Raw genomic sequence first — 19457 nt, forward strand, 5'->3', positions numbered from 1 at the left:
ACAACTTCCTGACATAAAGGACTGAATTCAAGCCATTTTCCTGGTTTAGTGTTTTGGGGAAGTTACCTACATGTTCATTTTACTGGACTCAGTTATGTATAGTAGGTACCTAGACAATTTACAGGCGTATCACTGAATATAATGATGGCTGTATCTATAAATACCTATACTCTCATGTACAACCTGATGAGGCCTCCCTGTTTCCAAGCCAAGCCACCTCCCAGGGCAGCGCATCTCTGCAATAAGGTCATGGGCTACATGCTGCAGCAAGGCGCTGGCAGGTCCCTCGGGGAGCAGAGATGGGGACCCATATATAGCACTAAGGATACCAACACCACTACAGCATAGCATTCATTCCTCTTCCTCATTCCTTCATCCAGAAGAACAACTGAAAACACCAAGAAAGGATTCAACGTCTGACAGAAACTGAATAAAGTTCAACCTAGTTTAGCAAGAAGATAACTGAGAGATGTCTTGATTACAGTACATCGCCTTGATTATTTTCAGGGAGGGGAAAAAGACATCAGAGGGCTCTTCAATCCGGTGCTGAAAGGTGAAAGGGGAATAAATGACTGGATGCTGAAAAATTCAAATGAGAACATTCAAATGAATTTAATCAGCGTGGATAACACCAAGCTGAGAAGCAGCAAGTCTACCGTCACTACGCATTTCAGAATCAAGACCGGTTACCTCTCAGAAAAAGATGGATATGTATTTACAGGTATTTAATATACAGTACATGAGGAAAGAAAGCATCAATGTCTCCTGCTTTTGCACGCAAGAACAGAGACAAACTGTCCCCCCGAGTGCCTATGCTGCCTTGGAAGTTGCAAGAGGAGATGCTTTTCTGGGGTGCTCAGGCACACACTCCCCTCATTTCCAGCAGGTGAAAACCAGCGCAGGTGAAAACTGTTACAGTTCTGATAAAAACACCTAATGTTCATAAAACAAAGTTACCAGAATATGAACTACCAGATGCATTAACGTTAGAGCATCTTTCTGCTTTGCTAACATACGCATCTGAGACTTCATAGAGGGCAGATCATTCACCCTAGGATCCAGAGGAAATGGCCATGCTTACTTATGATACTTTAATTGGATGGATGTTAAACATGATCCCAAGCCCTTAACATGCAGGGGGTTTCACGATGTCTGTAGAACAGGAGATAAGCAAGGCTAATTGAATGTGGTATTTTCAGATTCCCACAGCACAGATTCACTTTAATACAAGGGGAACAAACTTCCTATGCACAGAACCACTTTAACGAGAAAAAAATACATTGTACATCTGTAGGCCTCATTAGGAATGTAATGCAGCAAGGTTTAGGAGCCACACTAGTAAAACAAGTGGGCTTCTTGTATTCCAGAAAATCAGAACTGTATCCAAGCAGTGAAAAATAGATGCTGTGCTTGCAGTCTGAGTTTTGATAAAAGACAAGTCTAATGATCTTCCTCTCCCTCCTGAATTCTGTAACACTCAGGAGATCAAGGTATATAGGAAAAATATATAAAAAAGGGGATATTAACACCACACATTTTTGCCCATCCCAATAATTCCTGTAACTCACTAGGTAAGCTCTCCTGTGCTGTTGCTGGTAATTAGGCTCAGACTTTGTGTCACTGTTGTAATGGGTTATTGATCACTGAAATTCTCAAAGAACTCCATAGTTCTGGGAGTTTGGAAAAAACCAGAACCACCAAACCCTGTGTAATAAATGTGAGTCTTGAAACATTTGATGTTAATTATGTATTACAAGCCTTGTTGCACATCCCAACTCTAAGCTTCCATTTCTCCCCAGCAACAGTTTTATTTCAAGCCTTCCTTCAGACATCTTAGTTGCCCATTTGTCTGGGGATTGTATTTTTCACCTGTCCCAGGATTTTGGGGAAGAGCTATTTTTTACGTTATCGAGTTTTTTAGGAGAGTGAGCACATGCCTGAGGATGCAAAAATAGATTGTGCAATGCTGTCAGCTGCCAGAGCCACACTGGTGGTCTGCAGAAGCAAGAGACCACCTGGGTAATGCCATTCCCCTCTCCCATAAATGTCTCTGCTCCTTTCTTATCCTTGCTTTACTTGTACTAATTTTAGACCGCTGCAGCCCCTTGGATGTCAGCAGCACAAACTCTTCATTTCTGTCTGCCCGAGGACACACTGTGCTGAGCACAGAGGATTCACAGACACCAACTGGCACACTGCACAACTGTGCCAGAAAGCAGGCAGTGAAATATCACCACACTGCCCAGAAACCCCTCCTTACCGTCCCCCGAGTGCCAGGGAGCAAATAGGGCCACAGCCACCCCATGCAGACCCAGCCCAAGGGCTGGGAGCTCAGCTCCTGCCCCGTGGGCTGAATCCATTTAAAAGACTGAAAATTAAACCCAGCAGGAGCTGGCCAGGTTTCCCCCATGCACACACCTATCAACCCTTCAGTTTCTCACCAGAACAAACCTTGCAATTGCTCTCAAAAGCAGGTCAAATACCAGGGATCTACTGCATTCAAGAAAGGGCCTGTGGCCCCTTCCACAGAGACTATAAATCTCTGCCTACCAAGGCACACATGAATTATTATAGATTGCAGTAGTGTGAAATGATCACTACATTTAATTAACAGGTCAAAATTGCCTGTTAATTATTCTCTGCACCTTTCAAGACAGCTCTCACATTGTTTAAGCTGAACCACTCTCCCCTACCCGGACTTGATCTAAGCCACAGAAGGGAAAGATGCTACCCTGGTGCCCTTCAGGCCTGGACGAAGATGCTGAAAAGAATGTGGAAATCAATTAAGTGCTGGAGGAAGACAGGAATAAGCACAATTAAGGGGGGAAACAAATCCCCAACACCATTTAAAAGCCATTCCTTGTTCCCCAGCAGACTGCAATTGATACCTTGCATCAAGGCTGGTGGAAGAAGGCAAGAGGAGCTGTGCTTGAAGGGACAGGTTTCTTCTTAAGCGAAAGGTTCTGCGTTTCCCACTACAACAATTCGATATTGCTTTATTCTAATTGCATCCAAATGTTTATGCCAAACCTGCAAGCTGCCAATATGCTAACAATACAAGGAAAGGCAAAGGCTCTTTAACAGTTACCAGAATATGCCCATCCAGGAAGGTGGGCGCATTGGGCAGGTGGTAACCATGCATTTAGTAAATTCAAATTTATTATATTTTGTCTGCTTATTGGAAAAGCCAAAGGGCTCTTTGCTCTTTAATGCCGCTATGACTCTTCCTGTATCTTAAAATGCTATATAATTATAGAAACCCATTTAATCTTGTAGTCTGAATTGGGCCCAAGCTGATGGAAAGCAGGCAGGTAACACATGTCCAAACCACCCCAGGAGCATTCAGCACAGCTGCCATTCCCTTCTCCCAGAGCACATCTCCTACAGCAGAAACCAGCAGGCCGGGTGCATGCAGGGACCCTGCGAAACACAGAGGTGGAGGGAAATTAAAGCCATATTGGACTTTTCTGTTTACTTATATGGCACTGATGGTGAAAAGTGGATTGATGTGCCTACAAAGGATGGGAAGCCCCTGGTTACAACTGCATCTCCCCCACTGAAGCACAAGGAGCACCAACAGCTGAAGAGATGAGTTAATGTCTTGGCCAAAGATTTACCCCATCAGACTTATGCTACCACAAAACCAGAACATTCTTTTTAAGGCACAAGGCTGCAATGGCAGCCACAAATATCAGGCTGTGCTTTTATGTCCAGGGCTATGAATAGTCAGTCAGCCAGAAGCAGTGAAAGAAATTCCTTCTCCTAGTTTGTTCCTTCCATGTCCCTTCGGTATTTGTACAGCATCACCCCAGAGGCTAATGGCTTCTCATGCAGCACCGTCCTGCTGGAGCCCGACAGTCCAGCCACACCAAAACCACAAGTGCCAAGTATTGACTTATTCAAACTCCATGAAACCTCTGACAAGATTTATTTCAGGCAGCAAGCACATCTTTTAACTTTTGTGTATGTAGCTATCCAGTTCAGCAATCACATCAGTCCCTTAAATCCCTAAAATCCCACCAAAACTGCAAGAGATAAGGAATATATTTTCTCTCAAAAAGAGAGACTTTCTCTCCTTTTGTCTTTTTAAAAAAGATAATTCTTGACTTAAGTCTTAATCAAGCCAATGGTGGTACAAATATATTTAGACACATCTTTAAATAACAAGCCAAACTTGGGCCTTTCTTCTGCAGTACCAGCATTTTATTTCAAACAAAAGATTTTATACTTTTATTGCAATGTTAAAAAGATCATTAAGTTGTGGATCTTCTCTAGAAACAGCCATCTGCAAGAAATCAGAACTCACTTCTCTGAAGTTACCTAGGTGAGTATTAAGTGCAATTTAAGCCACTAATTTACATTTGTTAATTCAAGGTTGTTTAAATTACTATAAAAATTTCACAAAGAAGTAAGAATTGAATAGCTTAAAAGCATCCTTTGAAAGCCAAGGTATTACTTGCCTTCAGGAATTTTCCCCCTACTCAGCCCACATAGAAGAGTTGTCATTCCTATCTAGTTCATTTGCAGATATGCTTTAGTTATTAGATATTAAATCAGAGAGAACAGAGATTCAATTCAGAAAAATACAGCTCAATCTGCCAAATTGCTACTTTCATAAGTTATGTTGTGAACATATGTTGATAAAAAGGGGGTTATTTAAAGATGCAACCAAGTCTGATGACAAATGAGACAATTCAGGTCTGCAAGTTTTAACTCAATAAATATAACAGAAGCCAATCTTCATGGTGTATTTTCCTTTTGCTTTTTTTTTACTTTTGCTTTGAAGATAGATGCCTGCAATAAGAAATGGCGTGTTCTGTACACAGAGATTTTAATATAGTATCCACAGAGGAAACAGCTATCTGCCTGAACAGAGTAACAGAGAAAGAAGAAAGTTGTAAATCTTCTACTAACTAGGGCTGAGCAAATAATTCATCATGAATAATTCAGCCAACAAATGTAGCCTCTTTTTATGCTTACAAATTACAAACAATTTATAAACAAACTGCAATTTCCTTGTTTTCCTTTTAGTTATTTGACTTTATTCAATAATTCCATTCTTTTTAAAACAACAGCACCAGCAACAGACTGAGTGTTCTCCAATGAAACCATGTTTCACGGTTTAGTTCGACCAGAAAAACCCAGTACTACTGCTCAAATAATACCTCTCCCAATGACAGACTAAAACAAAAGGAATTTAGTGTAGACATGGGGTCATATGCCATGGGATTACACTGACACAGGGATGTTTCTGACTTCTCTTTGGCATTTTCCATGCCAAGTCACATCTTGGGGAGGACAAAGCTCATTCGGGCATTGAGGTCATCACAGAATGGTTTGTGGTGTAAGGGATGTTAAAGATATCTAGCTCCAACCCCTTTGCTATGGGCAGGGACACCTTCCACTAGACCAGGCTGCTCAAGGCCCCATCCAACTTGACCTTCAATGCAGTGGAACCTGGCCATCCAACAGGTCATCCTGTCATTAGCCCCTGATTTTGCTTTAAGCATAATTATGTCTGCTCTAAATAAAAGTCTTGGAAATGGCTGTACTTGGATTAAAAGCTTTAAACTAGGGAAGACAGCAGAGGACATCATGGAGCCAGCTCTGTGCACTGCTGAACACACCGGGAGGGTTTCCAACAGGAGCACCAAGGAGAGCCTGAGCTGTCACCTGTGCCATGGGAGCCACAGGCAACTTGAGCACCTCCATAACCACCTCTGGGTACTCACTGCCTGGTCTGCAAGTGTTAAAGTCACATCTCCTGGGTGTGAAGCAAGGACGTATGGGCTACTTCTAGCAAGCAAATCTGCACCTTGGATACGTATATTCAGCACCAGTACAGCCCATGGAACATGTGTTTCATGGTGCATTGCTCTGGGAACATCAGATGTTGGAAGCCTTATTATAACCTTCACTGTGAGAAGGGCAAGCACTGCTCCTGCTTTTCCACTCATCTTCTGGTAGTGTAACCCAACAAAGTGCCCAACCAGACATGGCAGTAATTCAGACAGCAAATCCATACTGCACATGCTTACTCTTTCTTCAGGCAGAAAGGTCTGTTTCCACAGCAATGCCTCTGCCCCACCAAAAAGCCAGCCAAACAGAAAGCCACCTCTCTTCCCCCCCCAACAAATACCTCTGCTTTTATCTTCTGTGAGAGCACAGCAGCCTTATGCAAACCAACTGGTCCATATGCACAGCCCTTCCTGGGCAGACATATGTGCTCAGGGGTAGGCAGAGCACAACAGTCCCCTTGGGCTGGTGCTGAGTGTGGCCTGGTGTTGATGGAGCTGGTCACCCCGAGGGACACCACAGGGACTGTCTGGAGCAAAACTGCAGCTACTGACCCAGAAAATCCATCAGCCCCATTGGTGTCTGTCTGCACACGGGCAGGCTGCCATGGCACAGTGCTGTATCATGTGTCTTTGTATATATATATATATATGTATATACACATAACACACACACTGTAAAGAAAACCTTCCCTGCTTCCCCCCCTGCCCTTTTCTGTAGGATTTTACAATTCCTCCCACAAAATGAACAGTTCTCACCCCAGTAAAAGAGCGTTTAACTTTTGGCTTTACACAGGCTTTTTATGGACATTATAGCATCAAATTTAATTCACACCCTGCTAGTTGAGCTGGTGCTCATTTTTGGTGAAAATGATATCGGATAACAGCCCCTTTCAACTGAAAAGCTAAACTAAAGTCCAAATCAACTTCTGCTTAAAGCAGCTTTACATTTGGACAGCACGACGCTGCCAGGGCAGAGCGTGCACACTCAGCCACACTCACGACACCATCAGACTTTAAATTGGTTGATTCATTGCACAAGTTCAGCACTGGAATGAAAATGTCAGTTTCTCATAATATTATTTTAGCCACCACCGTTACCCTGTGACTTACAGCTACACTGAATATTAAACCTTAAATTACAATTCTTCTCGTAATTAGCTAACAGGCTGATCATTTCATTTTAATTTCAGACCACAAGTTAAAAGAGGCATCTCTAATGGTCTCAGTTTATTGAAATAAACTGTATCAAAATGGTCTTCCAGGAAACAGATCTCTAGTTTGAGTCCATTTGCCATAATATATAAATAAATGAAATGTTATTATAACATTTAGGGCAAACTAAATTAATTCTGCTTTAATTCCACATTTACTGAAGCACTGGCTTCCAAAGCTCTGACTCAAGAGTATGATAGCCTTCATATTATACTCCTCAGCAAGGAAAAGAGAAAAGGAGAAAGGACTTGCAGAGAAAGGACTGCAAGAAAAAAAATCCAGTGGGAATGGAAAATTATCAGGAATTGGCAGAGAGACAAACAGACAGAGGTCCCACGAATACAAAGATGAGATGCTAGCAAAGCTCATGCTCCCAACTGTTCAGGACATAAGCTATGCTCCTTCTTCCCTACTACTACTGCTTTGAAATGCTTTACTCCTTGAATGGCCAGCAGTAACCTTATCACCCACTAGTTTTCCATCCAAACATGATTTTTTAAATTTATAGTTCATTTAATACTGAATCCATGTTTTCCTTTAAGAAAATCTTCTTCTTTACCTCTTACTCCCAGATGCATTTATAGTCAGCCTATTCCCTCTCAACCTCCATGTTACCAGTCTGAGTAAGACAAGCTCCTGTAACACACCTCTGTAAGAAAGTTCCTACACTGCTCTTTTCATTCCAAAAGCCCTTTTCTGCTCCTCATCCAAATAATTACACCTTTTGGAACGCAATTCCTAGAACTGCACAAAGTATTCCTAATCAGGTCACAATAAGGCCTCACACAGCAGCTGTAACCTTGCTGAGTCTTTACTAAAGATGCCTTACCAAATACATCCTAAAAACCATAAATCACAGTCTTTTCACAGGTGCCCACATACCTCACTCATCCTGCAAGCAACCATTATATGGCCAATCTTTTTCCCTCCCCATCATCCCAAGATGACAAGTCCCCATATGATAACAGAGTGTTGCTAGAAACGCATTATTTTGCATTTTATGCTATCCAGTTTCCTTTCACTTGTATGACCCTAATCAATAGTGTTCATTAATCCTCCCTGTATTGCATCTAGACCTCCTTAGCATTGCCAATTTTACTTTTGCAAGCTAAGAAAGCACTGCCTTAACCCTTCTGCTACCACGCACCACAGTAACTCCCTGGCATATACGACACACCGTCACTCTTTCAGCCAGCTCCTTCTCTCCTTTACAGTTTTAATATTAATTGTCATCATCTCAACTTCAAATAATTATTTCCTGTGTGTTAGATGCTCTGCTTAAATCTAGACAGGTCACATCCAACCATTATCACTCCTTCAGCCTCTCCAACACTTTGCAGAGTGCTGACCTGAAGCTACCACTTCTCCCTCTTTGAAAGGAAAGTATTAGCTGTGATAGCTCTATGGTTACAGGATAGCACCTCTGACAGATTTGGATTCATTAAAATCCCTGGAATTACGCTTAGAATTCATGGGACAACTCTCAATAATCCACAACTGGGACTGCCTGATAATGTTGTATTAAGCGCTCAATGCCCTTCTCCTGCCTTGGGTGTTGTAATTCCTATTGCCCTGTGCTCAATTCCCATCGACCAGCGTATCATTGCCTTCATGCACATCTTCACCCTCGTTAAACACCAAGGGATGATTCACTTCCTGGGGTGGGGGTAAGGATACATACAGGACAAAGTACAACTATTAGTATCACAAAACAGACAGTCTAACTTGGCTTTCAAATTCAGTTGGAAGTACACAAAGAAAGGGAATGCAGACATATAGATACCAAGTAATAGAGGGGGGGAAACCCATCCCACAACCTTGCTGATGGCAGAGGCTGCTGCTTGCTGTGCAAGCCACACATCTAACAGTCTGGACCCCTGCTCCTGTTGACCACAGATTGCAGACCATCTGTTTTCAGAAAAGGAAAGCGAAGGCTGAATCTCATACTTGAGAATACTTCAGCTGCTTCCCTAACAGCCCCAAATGAATAGAAACATATCAGCTGCAAACCCGATGAATAACTACAAACGTGTGCAAGAAAATCTGAAGAACTCTTGACTTGAGGATGCTACAGGTCAAAACCAAGTGTTATTTAATACGTCTACTTTGAAACCATTTCTCACTAAAGCATTAATTTATCACATAAAACCCACAAGTAAAGAGGATTTGTGAAGGTCATAAAATAGAGTGTTTCTGACCTGAGCCATTATTGTACCTATTTGATTTTTCTGTAATAGTAAGGAGAGTCTCTGAATGCACAGCTAAAAGAAGTGTAAGTCAGCACAAGAGCTGGTGGTAGCTGCAGAGAAAAGAAGAAAGATAGTCAATAAAAATATTCACTGGGGTCACAATGTTGGAAAAAGCCTCAGCCTGGGATCCCTGCACCTGTAAGGAATTTCTTGAAGATGTAGCTGTGAAGCAAGTGCCATATGGTGAAAACTCAGCCTATAATACCCTGCTATGTTGAAAGCAAAGCCTTGTAAACAGATGCATATGCTGCAAGTTCAGCTAAGGTAAGAAAGGCTTAAAGGTCAACCCGGAGGGCACAAATTGGGGGTTTGTAAATGATGCTGGGAGATCACAGGAAGAAGAGATTTAGAGAAGCCTGAAGAAGTTAATCTGCTGCAGATGGCTTGGATGTTGCAAGCACAGGCAGTATCTCAAGTGCTGAAGTAGTGGTGGCCATCTGTGCAAAATGGGATTCTGATGGGAAGTTCACCTGGAAGCAGACAGTGCTCGTGTGAGCTTTCACCATACATTAAGGATTTTAAATTAAAAAAATAATAACAGTAAAATTGAGAGGGCTTCTCTCAGAGAGAAGGAGATATATTAGAATTAATTCTTCTTGGTAGGCAAGGTTTGCATGGGGGCATTGCTCCCAAACACCTTAGCACTAGTAATTCATTGTCTGACCTACACAGGACCACACATCTTACATGCCATGCTGAGAAACCCAGATGAGTTGGGAGATGACAGATCGGCTGTTTCCTGACAGCTTCACACAGACGTTACATATCTTGGTTTTCTTCCTTGCTGAGGAGAAAAAGAAACTGCAGAACTGCTGCAGAGAACACTGGTGGAACCATCAAATTCCCTCATCCATGTGAGCATTCCTGGGAACACCATCTGTGTACCATGAGATTGCCGCTCTCCCAACAGGCTGATTGAGTTTGCTTCAAGGTTGAAGCGGAACATGCACTGAAAAGCAGCTACAGTAAGACTATAATTAGTGGTGGCTCCATTCACCCTCTCCAAACAATGGCTGTCCCTGCGTCAGTTCACATGTTAAAGCCCACACGTGAGCCTGTGTTTGCCACCCATCTCTGCAGGTAGAACTTGTGCAGATGCATATTGAAGCATTCTCTCTCCTCCCTGATCAACACTTCAGACAGCTGACAACCAACTGTTCCTGCATACTAAACTTAGTCAAAGACATCTACAGAAAGGCCTCTCTCTGTCCCATGGCAGAATTTCTGCCTCCGATATTCCACCATAAAAACAGTGCACAGAGGTGCACTGGGCATTCAAAGATAAACAGCCAAGCTAAGCACAGGAAAGAGGCTTTTTTGCCCTTCACTTTCTTCACTTCTAAATATTTCAGCTGAATTCCCAGTGCCTGAGATGTAGATTTCCATGAGTATTGACATTAGCTCTTGTTTAGAGAGCTCGTATCAAAGGGCATCAGATCTGTTCTGGAAGTGCTGGGAGCAGCTCCTTGTATTTGAGCAGTTACAAGGCAGCCAGAAAGTAGGAAAAAGATGTAGAAAACACGATCAAGATATTGGGAATTCAAACAGCTGAAGGGCAGATCACATAGTGGAACTGCTCAAACATAACAATACCCATATTACCAATACATCACACTGGGTTAAAGGCCCAAATAATAATAAAATCTCTATGAACAGCACCCAGCTAAATGCAAGAGAAAATTATCACAATGAAACTCATTCAATGATTCTTCATTAGGTAAATTCATATCAACTTTGAAAGGATTCACAGAAGGGTAATTCACAGGATGGTCACCCACCTGCCCTTTCAAGCACACAACAGCCTTCAGATAGTTTGTTAGTAAACTTGTTCAAAATCATCATACCCAGTCAAAACCACTCAGCTGCTTCTGGAGAGTTCATTAATGGAACCAGCCCAGGTAAACCAGTAAACCAGAGCCCAGGCTGGTTTACTTCACTTCCCTTTTCCATACTTGCATTTTTGCCTTAGCAATCTCTGTTTCCTCTTTCTTATTTTGGTATCTGATAATGAATTGCCTTTTTCATGCTCTGAGCTAGAGAAGACTTTTAGCAAAAGCTGCCACACTTCTGGGCTGTGGAACCCCAATCTTTTTAATCATCATTTAATAAACTCTTAAAGAGACTTCCAAATCTCATTCACATGTTTACCTCTACATTTTTGGGCTTGGCCAACTTTACTTGCAACCTTCCTCATCTTTGGGAAATTAGCCTTTTTAAAGCACTAATACATATATATAAAACTGTGTGGGACTACTCACTCACTACGTACAACTTACTGTAGCTCTTTAAGGGACTCAACTCACACTTTCTCTCAGTGTCCAAATGCTTAGGAGTTCATTTTCTCCTTCAAAAAACGTCCCCAGATTCCTCTAATGTATGAAAGCTTTAAAGAAGAGCAGATCCCAAGGCAGATGGGAAACACTCAAACTATATATCTCAGAAGGTGACACTACATTTCTAGGCTTCCTTTATGCCTTTATAACCAACTACCTCATTTTAGTCATCTTACCACACCAATTTTACACCTGTTGCCATGTACCTGGACAGACGCTGCCTAACCACCATAACTGCAGCCATTCCAGTACGTCTTGATTAGGTTTTGGTGGCATGTCAGGGTCCAGCCCCTGCATGGTTTGAACTAGCTGCAGTCCATCAGCTGGTGGGTAACCAGCGTGTCAGGACACAGAGCTTTAGAACTATGATGAAGGCAAAAATAAGAGGGAAGGCAGAGAGCCAGCAAACAATATATTGTATGTACTACTCAACTCCAGACACAGCTGTTCTGGTTAATCTCCATATCCGAATGACTCCAATACACCCAAGCACCTTAATGTAGGGCCAGAGAGCCAGCTGAGCAATGAAGTATTTGGGTAAGGCATATCTTGTTGACCTTAAGCAATCAGCTGGTGACCTGAACCATGAGTTTTATTAGTGTGGTTGTATAATTTCCTTTCTTAATGTTAGCAATTAATTCTAACCAGTTTCCAATGAAAACTGGAATCTCTACCTCACAGCCCACCTCATGCTCTTGTGTTGCTCCGGTTTCAGTGGCACAGAGCCATAACCATGAGCCTTTAGAAGCCCAGTGCAATTTAACAGAAGGGAAGAAATGTCCAAGCGAGGTAGCTGTGTATGTGAGCAGGATCAGACCGGGAGCAGACACACCTAATAACCTCATTAGAAACCTCTGTGGTGGTTTTGAGACTTTAAAAATCTGGCTTAGGCTAGTGTTGCAGCTGGACCGAGATCCACACCTGTAAGCCCTTCTCCAGAAGAAGGGCAGAAGCCCTCATAGTGCTGAAACAACCATGCTGTAATAATTAACATTTCCAACTTTGGCCATGATGACACAGCAAAAGTCAATGTCATATAAACATAAAGCTATATCCATCAGAAAGCATGAATCCCAAGCTACATTTGTAAGTCAGAATTCAAGTTAGAAGCATCATCATACAGGGCTGTCATCTGCTAAGGGATGGCACAATGAGCAGGTTACCCCACATCAGCAAGACTGGTGGCATCTGAAACTCAGCGTCACATCATAACATTAAGTTACACACAGAAGCAATGGGATTTACCTGTTGCACCTATAGAGGTGCGATGGCCCATTCCTGCCTCACAGGGATGATGAGGACAGAAGAACTCGTGCTTGCGAAGCACCTGGCGCTGCAATCACACCAGCAGTCCCAGCATCCATCAACATTGGACCAACAGGGCCACAGCCACTGCAAATACACTGCCGAGGGCAACTTGACAGCTAAGCTTTCAGAAGTAGTGTGTCAATCCAAACGCTGCTTCGGACTCCTGGAAAATCACATCACAACTGCAAAATGCTGTCAAAATAAAACAGAAGTCAGCACAGCCTTGGAGAAGTGAAAGAGAAAGCAAAAATAAAAACTTAATGGCAGAAAAGTAATGGTCACTTTACTCCTTAAGTTCAACATTCCTAATTTTAATTAGGATCCAGGGAAATCAAATGTTACAACCATCGGCTTATAGGCTGCAGAAAGATGAAAACCTTCAAAAATTATGTAAATAATAAATCCCCAGGCTGCCAGCATCTTACTGAGCTCCTCCCCATAGATTTCAGTGTATGTCAGTATTGCAGGCATAAAGTTTGTTTTAAAACACATTTTGCAGAAAGTTAGGCTAATTCATTCAGCAATTTAATCCATTAGGGAAGTATGAGTATTTATTAAAAATGGCATTCCTTGTTCCCCATAAACATCGTGACTGAACACTGATGGCAGCACAAAGCAGTGCTGCTGTAAGCAAGGAGCAGTGTTTTATTTCAGTTCAGAGCTGCCTGATAGGTGAGCAGGGATGCACTCGCCTCACAGTATTCACAAATACCTCTGCCAAAGACATAAACCACTATTAAACTACATTCAGCCATGTCAGAGATTTCGCTTTCAGCAGGACCCAACACATTCCTGACACCAGTGTATGTTGTGTCCCAGCTTTGGGTGGCAGTGACAGCCTCTAAGTCCTAACTCCAAGGTGATTTTACTTCTGCACAATCTTAGTGCTCTCTTCGTATAAATACAGATGCTTAAAGCATCTGCAGTGGAAGAAAGAAGTTCCAAAGCACTACCCAGGAATACCCCAGAGGCTGATCCCCACCTTTTCCTGAGACAAAAATGAATTAAATTCTAAAGTCTTGAGACTTAAGTTAATCCCATGTTTTGTTGGGTCCCAAGACATGACTTTCCAGACTCAACACCGGTAATCTCCTTCCGTTTTTAATTAATTTTAATTCAAGACTTTTACTCAGAAAAATGAAAAAAAAAAAGAAAACCCATTTTTAGTCAATATTATACCTTATTACATATTTCACTGTTTAAACACTCCCAGAAATGTGTTGCAATATGCTAAAACTAACACATTTCATTTCTTCTTCAATCTTGTGTTAAATCTACCACAAAAAGACTGACCTTATTCACACAAGATGAAAGCTGAGCCAACAATGGCAGGCATTTATCACTATCGTTTTAAAGCTGCCATTTCTCCCTCCAGTTCCACACACATCCTCACACCATCATAACGTTTCTGAAGCATCATCCGGATTATCCATTGTAAATGTTACACCTCAATGCCGTTTTATGGTTTATGTGGAAATTGTTGGTTGACTTTTTTACCTTCACACTGAGCAGATGTTCATAATGAACCCATACTAAATAGCACCATTACCAGCACTCTATCTGCAATGTGCTTTAATCAAATTGCATTGAGCAGTGGGAGAGAACTTACTGTGCTTCAGTTGATGACAGAAAAGTCTTTCCCACCCTTTCAGCCACCTGGCACTTCATTAGGATAACCAAATGACCACCCAAGCCTCCCGACTCTGCCCTCTCCAGATACAAGCTCTGCTGACAAGGATAAAGCTGCCTCTGCTGAGCTGGTCATCTCCAGAGCTAGGCACTACTGCAAATATTAACATCTTCTGCCCCAAGCGTGGGGCTCTTCCTGGCTTACCTTCCCCAAGGAAGACACTGGGAAGAAAGCACACCTACAGAGAGGGTCCCAGGACACCCCACCGCACACAGAGTCCGAAGGAGAGAATGGCAAGAGTGGCAAACCTTCTATTGTAAGTCTAGGTCCTATTACTTAACTTTTCTCTACATGTACAGCAATTAACAAAGCATCCCTGGAAATCTGCATTCTCCCCAGACCAGTTATTTTTCAACCTGCACTCAAAAAACCCTACAGGAAAATCTAAGGTGACACAGCTGCAGCATGAAGTGTGCGCCCAGGTTTTCCTTCAAGCAGGAGAAAAATCACTTGTTCCTTCCTTCGAAGGACTCTGTGTTCAGCAAACGTCCTGCTGAGAGAGGCCGGTGCTTCCCAGCCATCCGGGGGAATTACTGCAGGCAAGCGTGAAGCATTCATCACATGCTAAGTGCCACTCCATAAAACAAGGGCTGAGCCACGGCTAACGAGCATTTGCAATTAAAGCAAGGTTAATGCTTTAAGATCCAGACTCGTTAATTTCAACAATACACTTTTATTGTCTATAGGTAGGATTTTTGTAAAAATCAGATTCTTTAGTCATGGTTTCTAAATATTGATGCCTTTTCTAACTATCTTTCCTAACAGCCTGTGTTAGCCACGCTTCATAGAGCATCCTTGAAGAAACTGCTTGCTGCTGTTAAACCAACTGCAGGTCTAAAGTTCCTGGGTTCCTCATATATCAGAATGAGTTTTTCTCTATCTTTTTAAAAACTCTGAATTTAATTAAATATTGAGTAAAATGCCACAGCAATCCATCCTGTGCTTTCGAAGGAGGAATTTGGTGATGCACAATTATTTTGTTCACTGAGACAAGCAAGAGTCAATATTTAATGTGCCATGAAGGATTTATAAAGAATGTATCTTGCAGGAGAAATAAATATAAGTAGACATCTTTATCTCTCTGGGTTGATTCAGTGTCCATCTTTGCAGACTTCAAGTGCTTTAATTATGTAGATAGAACAGAAAGAACAAAGAAAGGGCTCAAAGTATTTCAAGGCTCCATATGAATACGTCATGCCAGGATGGATGGTGCATGCCTCCAGTAACGCCAACTAACACAAAGATGCACAAACTGTCATGGGGACCAAAACAGCACTGAAGGAGTTAAAGCAGAGGAATGGTGATGAATTTGTAGTGACCCCTGCGTGTTGTTTAATGGTTATATTATACAAGAATCAGGAATGGGAAAGGAAGGGGAGGATTCCTCAATGTAAGTGAAATTAGACCCACCCAGTACCACTACCAGAGTCAATTAGCACTATTTAATTCTATACATATATATAGAATGCTTTTTTTAATAAACCATAACAAATAACAACTGTCTGATTATACAGGAAATGATATGCAATTAATGCAAATATGTAATTTGCTTAGAGTGTACAATTCAGAAGATTTATGGATGGCTGCAGAGCCTCGTGAAGTTTAGCTGCAGGTTTCCCACTTATCTCTCGTGCTGGTAATTTACACAATAAACTCTAATATTAAAGAGTAATTCCATGGGTGGTAAGAAAACATGCTAACTTTCAGTTTCTAATGATTTTTCCTCCCTTTGAGCACATAAATAAATGCTAGAAAAATGCCCTCTCTCGCTTTTTAGTACATTTCCCAGTGGTTCAGCAGACCTGGCAAAGCTCTCCAGAAACTGATTCCTAACCAAAAATAGTCCTTGTCCATCAAAAACTTCACCGCATCCCAGTGAGCAGATCTGCTCTGGAAAAAGAACAAACAGGCTTCCTCCAGACTAGAGAGCTGAATCAGCATCATTAAACTGTCGGGATAAGCCTCCTATACTAATAAATATATGGCAATTGGAAAGATCAGTTGTAAGCTGTGAATTAAGCGGTACCTAATGCCCAATGATATGCTATTGCCAGCAGCAGAGCACCATGTCTTCCAAGACCGATGTGTAGGCAGATGCCCTTAACCTGGCAGAGCTGAGGAAGGACAGCATCACAAGCAGAGCAGAGAGCAGATATCCCAACCCCAGAAGAGGTGGGAAGCTGTTCTGCAACCTGTGGCTGAAGCTGATCTATTGCTGCCTTCATGCACCACTGTTGTGGTTACCCACCTTCCCTTTGGTGCTGAGGCTGCCCCCTCAAGCCCACCATACCCTTTCCACCATCTCCATCCCTCCAACTGCTCCATGTCATAGGCATTCACAAGTGCTACCACGCAGCAATTTCAATTACCTGACGAATTTGGTGATAACAGCCATTTCTAACCACGTGTTGCCTGTATGCAATAGGTATGTGGGTGCACACAAATGCACACACAATTAGCAGCCACTTTATCAACCCAAAGTGCCATTCCTGTCTCTCCAGTCCATAGTGGCCCTTGGAGCAGACCCAGTTGATGTGTGGATGAGGCAAAGCAACATCCCAACCAGACTCCTGTGCAACAGCCGCCTCCAGCACACGTCAAGACTCGAGCCCCTTGGCAAATACGTGCCTCTGTCAGAGAGTCCTGCAGAAATGTTACCACCAGGTTCATGTTTCAGACTCTTCTGATCAAAAAGCTGCTTTCCACATGACCATGGGCTAGTACAAATCTGCACTCTCCTTAAGGAGCAGGCGGAACACGCTACATGTGGAAAACTGCTTTATGAATTCAGGAGGTTTTGCACCATTAGCAGCTTTCAGCTGGCCTTGGCAAGACGTTTACTATGACAAGATGTTTACTATGGACTGAGGTTTAATGACCTGGGTCTCACAGCTCTAATCAGAATGGAGGAGCTGGGTAGGTGAGCCAGCTCAGAGGTGACAAATGAGCAGTAATACCTGCAGTTTAACAGCTACGATTTTTCTTTTTTCTTAGTCTTGCTAAAAATTATTATTTTTGCTGTTACTATTTTTGCTACAATTGTCCTGGCATGGAGTCAGAGCTGCAGGGTATCACGGACAGGAGCCGATCCGCATCCTCACAGAGCACGGCAGGCTGCAGAGGCCAGATTCTGCACTCCATGTTCATGCAAGCCTGCTATTAAAAATGGATTTTTTTTTTCCTGAATAAGCCCAGAAACGCAGAACCTCCGGCACATAGCAACGACAGCTTTGACACTGTCTTTATATAGGTCATGTTATAAAGGCAGGCACGTACCACTCCGTATGCCATGAGAAAATAGCAATTTTTTGACACACTGCAATAACTTCTGAAGAAACGAACTGCATCCCCCCTTCGCTCCCATCAGCCTGCGAGGCGCCTGATTCCAGATCTGCTGTCAGAAGGAAACCTGATTTCTTAAAAGTAATGATGCTTTTTTGTACTATCTATGCAGTTAAGCACCTCTGTAATGCAGGTTTGTAAAACCTTCACCAAAAATTACCTCCCTTAGCACAGAAACTATTTACCAGATTACAGAACACACTTTAGTTGCATTTTATTTCTGCTCCTCCCTCTCAGTAAATAAAACTACTACAAAATACCTGTTGACCATGGTAAGGTCAGGAGAGTTTTGCAGGGGCTGTGAGAGGGGACAAAGACGACCCTGTGAGTGACAAAACCCATTATTTCCCCCCAAGATTAAATGGGCAGTGTCATGAGCACGTCCATTAACGAGAAGGTAGGTCACCACAGGGGACTGCACGTGTTAACACACCCACAGCGCCCTACTAAATCAGGGAACCCAGATACACTGAGTTTTCAGATCTCCATTTTTCTGCCAACTGCTTTAATTACATTTAAAGGAGCTTCTTAAAACTGAAGAAATCAAACCTGATCTAATCAGCTTAGAGCCATGCCAGATGAAACATACTTCAGGCAATTCTAGACTTAAGCACAACTTGCGTTTAAATAAATGCCTAACTTTATCCATTGCTAGTTAAAGCCTAGCCAAGACACTAAACCCACAATTAAATAAACACACCCAAAACCAAACCCCAACCCCAGCACAGCAGGCATGCGCTTCTCAGTACAAAACTGCACTCACTGGAATTACAAATATACATTCATTTCTACATTTATAGAGTCCAGGCTCTGTTGTCTCAGACATCTCAAATTACTTGTCAGCACTCTCTGCAGACAGCTGCATGGCTTTTGGAAGCAAAGAGCATTAAAATAGCCAGATTAAATTAAAAATCATCATAATAAAAATCCAACAACCACCACTGAACACTTGCCTTGCTACAGCTCTGTTGAAACCCCACCTGAAACCTACCCATGTTCCCAAGCAGACAGTCCCTCATTTTGTTCATGCTTGTAGAGGCCAACCACACAACCCTCGGGCAATCACTCATCACAGCTAAATGCTCCCATCTGAAAGTCAACAGAGGCCTCTCTGTATATGTTTGGGACAAACACATCACCTGCAGAAAAAAAGCAACCACCAGCCCATCTGCAAAGTAGGATTTGAACCTTGAAGAGCACCACGGGATGAGACTTTGAGAGGGCAGGCTTAAAATCAGACCCATGCATAAGGGTTGTTGCAGATCAGGATGTGAATCCCAAAACTTGTGGGGATGCTTCAGCATTAAACGCTGTACCCTGCAATTCTCTGCACTTCTCTTGGCGTTCCAACGATGTGCTCCAATGAAGTCTGAAGAGCAATACAGCATCACAGTGATTTATTGCCTAAGAGTTCATGGATGGTTAAACTTTCATAAGCCGTAATATGGCAGGTCCCAAGCTCCAAGTGAAATTATCAGCTACAAAAGTAATGACTAAGCTTGTGAATAATTTAGACATGGAAATC

General features: G+C 42.4%; 1 long non-coding RNA gene across 2 annotated transcripts in view; it reads right to left on the bottom strand.

Moving 5' to 3' along the window:
- Positions 1–9641: 9641 nt before the first annotated feature.
- LOC130606526 (uncharacterized) overlaps positions 9642–19457 on the bottom strand; it is a 34063-nt gene continuing 24247 nt past the window's right edge. For both annotated transcript variants that reach the window (XR_008973999.1, XR_008973998.1), the window contains exons 2-3: positions 12838–13092; positions 9642–9729 (exon numbers count right to left, since the gene is read on the bottom strand). This is a non-coding gene — a long non-coding RNA (uncharacterized LOC130606526). The remainder of the gene's footprint in view (positions 9730–12837; positions 13093–19457) is intronic.

Source organism: Pezoporus wallicus, unplaced genomic scaffold (assembly GCF_028554395.1).
Source record: "Pezoporus wallicus isolate ANWC-B61680 ecotype Strahan unplaced genomic scaffold, APGP_CSIRO_Pwel_v1 contig_7073, whole genome shotgun sequence".
NCBI lineage: Eukaryota > Metazoa > Chordata > Aves > Psittaciformes > Psittacidae > Pezoporus > Pezoporus wallicus.